The sequence below is a fragment of the Lutra lutra genome, chromosome 15, assembly GCF_902655055.1.
Source record: "Lutra lutra chromosome 15, mLutLut1.2, whole genome shotgun sequence".
Lineage (NCBI taxonomy): Eukaryota > Metazoa > Chordata > Mammalia > Carnivora > Mustelidae > Lutra > Lutra lutra.
This window is the reverse complement of record NC_062292.1, coordinates 5,800,873-5,813,005: the sequence shown is the minus strand read 5'-3', so window position 1 is coordinate 5,813,005 and position 12,133 is coordinate 5,800,873. Positions and strand designations below refer to the sequence as shown.

At 45.2% G+C, this 12,133-nt stretch overlaps 1 pseudogene; it reads left to right on the top strand.

Moving 5' to 3' along the window:
- The first annotated feature begins 2,701 nt into the window (after positions 1 to 2,701).
- The window catches only part of LOC125085826 (uncharacterized), a 49,495-nt pseudogene continuing 40,063 nt past the window's right edge, over positions 2,702 to 12,133 (top strand).

Sequence of the window (12,133 nt, the reverse complement as noted above, 5' to 3'; positions counted from 1 at the left end):
ATAAAATAAGAGTTTCTATTATTAACATTACATATATCCTTTTCTACTTCATTAAAATGAAGTTAAAACTTTGATAGTATTTGTACATTGCCTGCTTTTATGCAACTTCTTTCCATGTGCAATTACACAAGCATAACTATATGCAAATATGCCTGTGTACAAACATAAGACAAAGGAAAACCCCCAAAAAGTTTATTTTCATACCAGTTTTGTGTGGGTAGCTACGAAAGTCTGGCCTCTGCCTGCTTAACTCTTCCCCATTCCGTATTTTATAAAATGTCCGATTTTTGGCAGTAGGCTTTGATGTTGATGGAGTTGTGAGATGTCTCAGCTCTGGAAATTATATTATTGTTGCTATTATTTTTCACAGATACCATATTTAGGATTTTTAGACCTATTTATAAACCTCTGACTCCTTGTTTACAAATACTTGCTGACTGGCTTTCTTATTCCGTACATTAGCAGTGGCTCATTAGCCTTCTTCCCAGAGCACTGCCAGCCACTATGTGAGCTGGTGTTTCCTTTCGGACATCAGCAGCCCAGCTTTACTGAAAGGACTCTTAGATTTCAGCCTTAAAATATATTTTTTAAAAGATTTTATTTATTTACTTGACAGACAGAGAGATCACAAGTAGGCAGAGAAGCAGGCAGAGTGAGAAGGGGAAGCAGGCTCCCTGCTAAGCAGAGAGCCCGATGCGGGGCTCGATCCCAGGACCCTGAGATCATGACCTGAGTGGAAGGCAGAGGCTTTAACCCACTGAGCCACCCAGGTGCCCCTGATAATATTTTTTGTCGCTCTTTTGAATTAACCATTGTAGCATTCACTGTTATTTGTAATACTTATTACGGGTACACTACACTCCATGTGGGGTATAATATGTGTAGTTGTACACAATGATACCCAGTGGCTCACACTCACCATATAGGTCTGTCCGAATAAATATTTTAGGAAATTCTATATAATGGTCTTCCTAATCTATATCTATATTGAGGTACAGATTTTAATATCGTTAAAGCTTACAGACTAGAATATATTAAGTCCAAGTTAAATTTATGGCTGAAAACAATTACAGAGGCATGTTACCCTGACACCCCACATATTTATTTTATGTCTGCCAGAAGGCGGTGAAGAGGCTCTTAATCTTTTTTTTTTTTTTTTTTTTTTTTTTTTTTTTTTTAAAATGCCGTGGACTTCATTGGCAGTCCGGAAAAGCCTTTGCAGCCCTTCTCAAAAATAATCTTCCCACATGCATGAACCACTTAGGCTTATGTTTTAAACAGTTTTATTGAAACCGTTCTATCCTTGGGTCCCAGATTAAAACCCTCTGAAGCTTTATAGGTACTTAATTTGCTCAGGGTGCTATAACAAAATATTGCAGACTAGGTGGTTTAAACAACAGAAATTTATTTTCTCACAGTTCTGGAAGCTAGAAGTCACAATTAAGGTGCCAGAAAATTTGGTTTCTTGTGAGGGCTCTGTTCCTGGATTGTAGATGGCCATCATCTTTCTGTTATCTTCACAAGGCTTTTCTTCTATGTGTGTGTGTGTGTGTGTGTGTGTGTGTGTGTGTGTGAGAGTGTGTGTAGGGAGGGAGAGAGGACAAGCATGGGAGCTCTCTGATGTCTCTCCTTGTAAGGACACTAATCCTGCTGGGTCAGGGCCCCACCCTTATGACCTCACTTAACCTTAACTAACTCCTTAGAGGCCCCATCTCCAAAAACAGTCACGCTGGGATTTAGGGCTTCGAAATATGAATTTGGAGGGGATGCAGATATTCAGTCCAAAATAGTACTACTATGTGAACTTAATAGAATACTTAATAGAACTACTATTAGAACTATATATTATATAATAGAACTACTATTAGAACTATAAGAACTACTATAGAACACTTAATAGAACTACTAAGTGAACAACGGTTTCCCATTCTCTTTCTCAGAAGTTCTTGGAAATTAAAGTTCTAGGACTCTGAGAAACGGCAGATATCTAGGGATTCTAGTAAATGAAAGACACCTAAACAACCCTAAGAATACTGAAAAGTAAACACTGGTTTTACCTATGCTCTGATACTGTCATGGTTGACTTGACCAAAGCCTTTTTGCTGGACTTAGTCTCAGAATAGTCTCAGAAGTTAAGGGGTAGAGGGAAGAAGCATGATCTGTGACAGATGGACAATAATTAAGAGCCAGTCAACTGTATAATACTTAACCCTTATAATATGTAAATAACTATAAACATTATCTCGTCTAGTTTTTAAAATCTATTTTTAAAATTATCCTGTAACAATTTTCCTTCTCCCAGTTAGGGGAGTGTGAGTAAAAATAGAAGTATTGTAAAAAACTGAAAGAAAATTTAGAATTAGGACAATCAGAGAGCCCTTCTGTAGCTCAGTTGGTAGAGCAGAGGACTGTAGGTGTGGTGGCTAGAGGTAGGACGATCAGCTGAGACTACAGGCCCAGTAGAGTTTCTTTCTTTTTTTTTTAAAAGATTTTATTTATTTATTTGTCAGAGAGAGAGAGAGAGAGAGCGCAAGCACAGGCAGACAGAGTGGCAGGCAGAGGCAGAGGGAGAAGCAGGCTCCCCACAGAACAAGGAGCCTGATGTGGGACTCGATCCCAGGACGCTGGGATCATGACCTGAGCCGAAGGCAGCGGCTTAACCAACTGAGCCACCCAGGCGTCCCCCGGTAGAGTTTCTTATTCAGCTAAAAGGACAGAAGAGGGGCCGAGCTGGACCACAGATGGATCAGCTTCTGCGGACAGAGAGGCAGCCAACCGTGGGCACAGCCCCTTAGGTCTCCCCAGGATATTTCTGTGTCATGCAGGGTCTCTCAGAGCAGCTCTTCATTCTTTTGGCCTTTCTGACTCTGACAACCTGACAGCAAGACCCCCTTGCTCTGGTTTCTGTGCTGGTAGAAAGAACACTACAGACAGACTGCAATGAGACCGCACATGGCTCACAGAGCTCCCATTAGGGATGAAGTTAGTGTACACCTATCAGCGGTATTTGCGGCACCCTCCTTTAAACTTTCTAAAACACGAATTATTAAACAGCATGTGTTGGAAAACCACCCCTCCAAACCTCTGTAAGCAGCAAGCCAAACTGAAATTTGGGAAACTTGGCTGAAGACCTTGGCCACTACTCAGAATGTGCATAAGAGCTTCTCCAGGTGTAAGAAGTATTTTGTGTAGTGATGGGGGTCAAGCATCAGAGAGATCTTTGGCTCTGGGGCCACCTGGGGACATTCCACACTGCACATTGGCACTAGAGTTGCTCATGACATCCAACCAAAGCTGGATGGAGACCAGACCTCACCCTCTGGAAAGAGGGAAAGCCACAAGGGTGGACCCAGAAAGACGAATTGTTGTCTGCAGTTGCCCTAAGAAGCCTGACCCTAGGAAAGGAACTTGATAAGTAAATTTTTGGAAGATTTGGCCAGTGCTAATTGTTTGAAATTGAAGAGGTGACCTGCTGTCCGGAGTTCTAGCTGCAGTCCTATCCACCTGCTGGAGTTCTGGGTCCGCTCTCTATCTTTGTCAGAAGCAATAACCCCGCTGGGAGTCAGCACTTCCTCCAGAGTCAGGAACTTAGTCTTGCATATCTTTTCTTAGCTTTATGCCTAATTTCTTAAAAAAAATATTGTCGCTTTTGTCAAGACATCTTTTTCATCTGTTACATTTACATTTGAAAGCTACCCACGGCTAGTGGGAGTCATTGAACAGCGCAAGGTCAGACCCTCCATTACCGTATGGAACAGGGCTTTACTAGCGGGTGTCTTGGCCTTGTACCAGGCTTTCACGGCCCTCTTCACATTTTACCGGTAGGTATGATATTTGCTGTACACTTGGAGAAAAATACCCTTTGTTCCTAGTTTGCTGAAAGTTTTACCATGGATTGTGATTGAATACATCAGTGCGTTTCTGCATATCTATTCAAGGGATTGTATTATTTTTCTCCTTTTTTTTTTTTTTTTTTTTTTGGTGTGGTGATTTGTACCGATTTTTTTTTTCCTGATGTAAAACCACCCTTGTATTTTTGAGATAAATCCTCCTTGATTGTGATACATTTTTAAAACACACTGTGGCATCTGATAATATTTTGTTTAGGATTTTTGCATCTAGGGATAATACTTCTGAATATTAATATCGATCTAAAACTTTTGAATACTGCCTTTGTTGGGGCACAAGCATTGCATCATTAAATGAGTTGGGGAGTTTTCCCACTTTTCTGCCTTCTGAAATAATGTTTAAAAAGGGAGAGCGGCTTCTCTGTTCTTTGAAAGTTTGAGAACGTTTCCCTGTGAAAACATCCGAGCCTGCTCTGGGGGAGAAGAGGGCAGATGTTTAAAACGTCCCAACTCCATTCCCTGATTTTGGGGGTTTCCCGTTTTGTCTTGAGTTAATTAACTTTTGTATATTGATGTGTTTTTTCTGTACACTTTCCCATTTCTTCTAAGTTTTCAAAGGCGCACTGTGTGGGTAGGACCTTTTGCTGGAGTCCGGGTGGGCTGCGGGAGGTGGCCGGGTGTCCCACCGGCGTCTCGCCTTCTAGGCCTGCGGGTGGACGAGGCTAACGCGGTCACTCTTCTCCGGACGCCTCAGAGAACCGCCCCGCCTCGAGCCTAATTCACGGGAACTTTTTTCCAGAGAAAACGCCGCCGGGTCACGTGAGGAAGGAAAGCCCGGGTTGTGGGTTCTCCGGTGTGGGGTCCCGGTGTTTTCACCACATCTTCAAAAGGAGGCAGTTTCGGTTCTCGGGTTTTGGAACCTAATCTGGGTGCCGGGGCTCCTTCGGGCGCTGGGCTGGGCTCCCCGGACCCCGGGAGTCTTGGCTCGGCGCCCCCCAGGCGCACTCCAGCCCATAGCCGCCCCAGAGCGGCCTCAAAGAATTTCTGCGCGGACACAACGGGAGCCCCTCCCGGGTCGGGCCGGTACTGCCCCTCCGTGTGGAGGTGGTGACCCGACGGCGCGGGGACGCGCAGTGACACCGCGCAGGTTCCGGTCGCCTAGAGCGGTGAACGGCCGGTCCCCCGCCCCCTCGGCCGGGAGGAGACGCCGCGCGGGCCCCGCCCCGCCCCGCCCCGCTGCCCCGCCCCGCCCGGCTGCTGTGTGCCGGTCGGCCACCAGGGGGCGATGTGCCCTCGTCTGTCCTTCGGCGCCGCGGCTGCCCTCGCCGAGCGCCGCATCCCGCTCCCCGCCCCTCCGGAAGCTCCGAGGGCCCCGACCGCCGCTCCGGGGGCCGCTCTGCTCCTCGACCGCACACCTGCCGGCAGTCCGAAGCGGCCTCCAGGAACGCTGGGGCCCCGCCCGCGGAGTGCTCGGGTTCCGTGGTCGGCAGTGCGCGCCGGGCCACCAGGAGGCCCCCGCCCCGCCGCGCTCAAATTCACGGCCCGATTCCGCACAGCGTCGCCGCCGACGGGGAGAAACCGAATTGCCACGTCTAGGAGCAATCTGGGGGCTGAAGGCCAAAGGGGCTCGGAGCCCCTGGGGTGCTGACGGCCTGGAGAGCTCACCCAACCCTGAGAGCTTGGGCCCGGAGCGCGGGAGCGCGCAAAGGCCTTTCCCGTCGGACCGAAACCGGCGACGCTAGCAGCTCCCGCCGGGAGCCGGCCGGGCTCTGCCGGGACCTCCCGCCGTCCAGACCGGAACCCGGGGCGTCCAGACCTCTCGGCGGTGTAGACGAGGAAGCCCAGGCCCAGGAAAGCTGAGATGCCCTGAGATAGAAGCGGTGGGGTCGAGGCTGGGCCAGGGTCTGCTGATACTAGTTCGTGTGCTTATCCCCTTCGCTGTGATAATCCTAATCATAAAAGTTAATTCCACCGAGCGTTTAATATCTGCCAAGCCCTGAGTGGGATGTTTTGTAATGCTTTTGTTTGTTTGTTTAAAGATTTATTTAACTTAATGAGGGGCGGGACGCAGAGAGGGAGAGGGAGAGAGAGGGAGAGAGCGAGGCCTCGACGACGTCATGGCCCTGAGATCGTGACCAGAGAGGAAATCAGGAGGCAGAGGCTGAACCACGGAGCCACCCGGGCACCCCTCGTAATGCTGTATTTAACGCCCACGACAGCCCCGTGAGGAAGGTTCTGTTGTTTTCGCAGTGCCTTGTATCGCTATAACGTAGAGGCTGCTTTCAGGCAGCAGACTTGAGCCACCGAAATTTTAGGAAGCAAAAGGCCCACTGCCTGCACAGAGCTGAGTGCAAACAGGCCCACTGGGCTCCGCGCCTGGAAAATAGCCAGAGGCCCTAACCAACCAGTGGCTACTTACAACCCCGCACAGTTACCAAAAAGGGGGAAATTCCATGTTCCCATAACCTTTCACTCTGCCCTTTAGCTATAGCTCCCGCCACTGCCTCCTGGCAGACACTGTCCTTTCCTGTCCCACCCGCTGTCCCTCTCAATATATTCAATAAGGTTCTATCTCCTTTGTTCTGCTTTGGTGAATTTTTTCATCATCCACACCGCCAGCCTCCACGCAATCAGGTCGCCCCATGTATAGTAGCTTATGATTACCGTAGTACTCTCTAACCCTCACCACAACCCGATAAGGTAGGTACTATTTCTTTAATCTTTTATCTAAATTCAATTCAGTTAACATATCCTGTATTGTTAGTTTCAGGGGTAGAACTCAGTGCTTTATGAGTCACCTACAACACCCAGTGCTCATTACAAGTGCCCTCCTTAATGCCATTCACCTAGTTACCCCATCTCCCACCCACCTCTCCTCGGTTTGTTTCCTAGAGTTCAGCACCTCTTATGGTTTGCCTTCCTCTCTGTTTCTGTCTTATTTTATTTTCCCTTCCCCCATGTTCATCTCTTTGGTTTCTGAAATTCCACCTATGAGTGAAATCATGTACTATTTGTCTTTCTCTGTCGGACTTACCTCACTCAGCATAATACCCTCTAGTTCCATCCATGTCATTGCAAATGGCAAGATTTCATTCTTTTTGATGGCTGCATAGTATCCTATTGTGTACATACACCACATTTTCTTTATCCATTCCACTGTGGGTGGACATCTGGGCTCTTTCCATAGTTTGGCTGTTGTGGACATTGCATAGAAGGTGCCCCTTTGAATCACTATGTTTGTATCCTCTGGATAAATGCCTAGTAATATAATTGCTGGTTCATAGGGTGGCTCTGTTTTTAACTTTTTGAGAAACCTCCATGCTGTTTTCCAGAGTGGCTGCACCAGCTTGCATTCCCACCAACAGTGCGAAGGGATTCCCTTTTCTCTGCATCCTCGCCAACATTTGTTGTTTCTTGACTTGTTAATTGTAGCCATTCTGGCAGGTGTGAAGTGGTATCTCACTGTGGTTTTGATTTGTATTTCCCTGATGATAAGTGATGTTGAGCATTTTTTCATGTGTCTGTTGGCCATTTATATGTCTTCTCTGGAAAAATGCCTGTCCATGTCTTCTGCCCATTTCTTGACTGGAGTTTTTGTTTTTTGGGTGTTGAGTTGCGTTAAGTTTTCTATAGATTTTGGATACTAGTGAGGTAGGTACTCTCATCATCACTGTTATTTTACAGGGAGAGAAGTTGTCATCAAGGGCTAAGAAACTGGGGCACCTGGGTGGCTCAGTGGGTTAAGCCTCTGTCTCAGCCCAGGTCATGATCGCAGGGTCCTGGGATCGAGCCCCGCATCAGGCTCTCTGCTCAGTGGAGAGCCTGCTTGCCACCCCCCCCCCCCCCGCCCCCTGACCTGCCTGCTGCTCTGCCTACTTGTGATCTCTCTCCCTCTTTCAAATAAATAAATAAAATCTTTAAAAAAAAAAAAAAAAGGTTAAGAAACTTGCCTACAGCTGCATGGCTAATCACTGGTATTGTTGGAGTTGAGCCCGGGCAGTCCTGCACCTGAGCGTGTACATACACTAGCCACAATGTTCTCGTGCTCTCCCTATTACCCATGCCTCAGGCCAGCTCTTCCCAAGGATTTCATCTGAGAAAGCTAAGGAAGGGTGAAAATTCCTAATGCCCTCCAGCTGCTATAGCTGATGGCATCCTTCCAACCATCTGTATTACACATAATGCAACCCCCTGGAACCCCATGATTCCTGTGCACTGTGGGGACAGAGGTCATGCATGTCCTGAACCCATGTTACAAGAGACCCCTCTCCACACTGCACTGGCCCCATCGCGTGCACATCAGCTAGGCTGGGAGATTTAGGCAGAATCGTCTTTCATTCTCTCTGTTTTGTGTTTTGCACAAATTGATGCCTGGGTTTATTGCCCACCTGTGTCCCCCTCACCCCCCACCCCCGTTACCAAGTGTAATGAAGAGTCCCAACCTAGAAAATACTATGTGAAGGGTTGACTCCAGTCCAGGAGCATGAAGCAGGTCCACCCAGTCTTCTCCCACATGGAAGGAGGACTACCTACCTACCTCTATGTGTTGTTTGAAATAAACTTTGTGGTATCGTGTCTATATGGTAGAGCCTGATCCAGTCGGCTTTACTCTTACTCTTCCCCAGTAGGGTTCTAGAGGCTTGGGACTTCAAAACCAAAAGCAAACAACTAAAACAAGCAAATAAAAAATGCCAGAAGTGTGCCTTTTGCTACTTCTCCATCCTTATGATCTGTAGAGACCCTATGATTTTAAATTTGTGTGTGGAGAAGGTTATAGCCAGTGTAAACCAGAGTCATGAAATCTGGCTGCTCCTATGACCAGTGACTTTGAGGGCTGGCTGTCTAATACCATATGGGCAGGAACTGGGGGTCAGTTCTCTACCTGCTAGGAGGGGCTGATGAGCAACTTCACACCCCAAAGTACCTATTGTATCACTGGGTCGCTGGGATGACTGTGTGTTCTAATGCCAGCACACCCAGCTTCTGATCAGATAATAATAAACATTTACCAAGCACTTACTATGTCCACACAAATTACGCTAATGTCCAACCTAGTTCCTAGGGAGTTTGTAGGGGATTCCTAGAAACCAGCCAGGCCAGGGGATTCCTAGGAACCAACCAGGCCAGGACAATGGAATTAATTCCAGTTGCTAACTCTGGGGAACCCAGTGGGGCCTATGGAAGACATAAAGGGTATCTACCCTCCATTTCTGGGACCTGATACGGCCAAAGGTTACTGGAATTTGCTTTCTCTGGCAGAGAATTATTTCTGTTTAATTTGCCTGTCCCAATATAACTTCAATAAAAGTAGTTTCTCAACTTTGGTAATAGAACCACCTGGGGAGATTTTCAGTGACACCACACCCAAGCCACCCTCCAGACTGATTAAAATAGAATGTCTGGGAAATGAAACCAGGTATTGGTATTTTCCAAAGTCCCCCCACCCCTCACCCAGGTAATGTCAGTGTGCATCCATTCTTCATAATTTTCCTCCTGAAAGTGACTTACAGTGCAGGGCACCTACAGGATCTTTTAGGGCAGAGGACTGTGGGCAGGGAACCACAAATGTTCCTGGAGAGAGTATGCTGATCTGATTGAATTTAAAAAGGCAAGTTCCAATATGTTTGCTATAGGTCAAATCAGATATCAATTTTATAGGGTCACTTAATACAAAGGATTTAGATGTGTTGAGGGTATTCCAGGATGGAGGTAAATCAGCCTCTGTCATATGATGGAGGTTGAACTTGGGCCTTGGCCCCAAATAGCTATAAGCTGCCCTTTGGTTACCCTTGAACTTTAAGAAAATACACACCTAAGGTGAAAATCTGGTTTGAGCTGTGCTATGGGATCAGGGAAGAGTCTAAGGGTGGGCTGGTAAGAGAGCAGCAATGACCTTGTCTAGGACGACACAGTGGCTGGGCACTGCAGGAGAAAGTCAGCAGTAGCATGAACAGAGATCACAGGCAGGGCAAGGGCCAGCGTCCAGAGCCCACGGAGGCAGAAATATGGTGATGTCAGAGACTGACTAGCACCTGGGTGAATCCCCCTGCCCTGGAGACTGCCCAAGTCCCCATCACCACTGAAAGTGAGGCTGGAGGTTCTATATGAAAGTGGGGGGGGAGAGAGACGGGCAAAGAGGCATTATAATTTGGACATTGATAACAGCCTGTACCGATGAGCAGATGAAGGCTACTGCATATTGGCATAATCTAACAGTTCAGGAGTGTACCTCAAGCCCTACTCCAATTTCTCATTAACACAAAGCCCCATTCCCAACATAGGTAAGTTTCTCTTTGGCCTTAAGTGCTGGCTAGACATCTTTTGGTTGCTGCAGGGAAGAAAGTATACGAGTGTTTTCTCCCAACAAGGTATCCTGGGGAGCAGAGCTCTAAGACACCATATGCAATATGTATTATATTAGATAGTATATCTAATGTAATTGTATCATATATTATATATTATATTAGATAGTAACTTTTTTAATAAAAGGCTGTTCCCTGGCCAGTGCATTCATGACTAGCAATGACCAAATAAAACTTGCGCTTGTCATAATCCATGTTATTGTTGAACTATTTGCCTCTAGCCCCCCGGAAATAAAATAATCGGGGGGAAAAGCCAATAACCTCTACTGAGAGAAACAGTGTCATTTTGAAACATCTGTAACATTCCTATTTACCTTTTTCAAAATCTTTACCGGCAGAGTCACACTATCCCTCTAGTCATAATTTCAAGCACGTTGTCTCCATAGTGATGATTCAGGCTCCCGTTGCCATGGCGATCATTCTATGACTTCCATCAATCCTTCCCCTCCTTCCCATTACCGTCGTCAATTCTGCAATCCAGGCCCTTACTCTGTCTTCAGTACCTAGCACTGGACCTGACAAATAATAGGTGGTCAGTGTATTAAAATAGCTCTTACCTGATATGTCCATCTCCAGGCTTTGTCCTGTGGGTTTTTATGCTTTATCTTCTTTTTCTTTTCCTTTACTGGAATGTTTAAGTTGCCAAACCAAATACATCCTCATTTTAGACAACTCAAACAATATAGATGCCTGCAAAGTTAAAGTAAACATTCCTCTCCTTACCAAAATAAATTCTGGCTGGGTCAAAGATTTAAACGTTAATAAAACTATAAAAGTTCTAGAAGAATTTATAATCTGTGATCAGCAAGATCGTTTTCAGCCAGAACAAACTCCAGAAGCCATCCAGAAACAAAATTATTAGATTTGACCATGTAAACATTTCTAAAGCTGCGTGGGGGAAAATGCCATAAACAAAGCTAAAAGACTAATGAAAAACTGGGGAATGTATTTATAAAGAAAATGGTAAAAAGTTAAACTTCCTTAGTTATCAAGGAGTTTATAGGAATCAGTATGAAAAAGATGACCAAGCCAGGAGAAAAATGGTCAAAAGAAACAAATGTTTGCAGAAAAAAGGAGCGATAGTCCAGAAGGCAAATGACAAGGTGTACAGCCTCACTCATAATTAAATAAGTGCAAATAAGCTACAGTGAATAAAGAGATAAGATTGTAGTTTCACTCATCTGACTGGCAAATATCGATGTTTAGTGAGGATTACTTCTGCAGGACTGAGGAGAAAATGAGCACTCTCATAAATTGGGGGAAAATGGCCACTGGTGCATTCTTTCTGGAGGATACTTGGACAAATATCTGTCAGAACTAAAAACACCCATCTCCTTTTACCATGAATCCTTCGGCCTTAAAGTTACCCAATATATATAGTTACAAACATGTAGGTACTAGAATGTTTATTGCTACATTGTTTTGAGGCAGCAAAAGATTGGAAACATTCACTATTCAAAAATAGGAGTCACGTCAACAAAATTGCAGTAAATCCATATGATGAATAAGGATGCCCCTAAGAAAAGAATAAAATAGTTCTATATCCTCAAGGATCAAAACAGTAAGTTGCAGAACACTGTGTAACATTTTTACGAGAATAGATATATATGTATATATATACATATATATCTGTGTGTGTGTATATATATATGACATGAATATGTGCATTAAAATACTTTTGACAATAAATTACAGGAAACAGTTATTAGTGGGATGTGAGCTGGTGTGAAGAAAAGGAAAGAAACTTTCACTTTCATTTTATATCTTTTACTTGATACATTTTCTGTCTTATACATGTTTCATATATGACATTTAAAAAACTGACAGCAGGAGTTTCCTTTCCTCTACTCCAACTGCAATACCCAGAGATACTTTTTATATTCCATGTTTTTTTTTCTGTGTAGACAAGAAAGATACAAATAT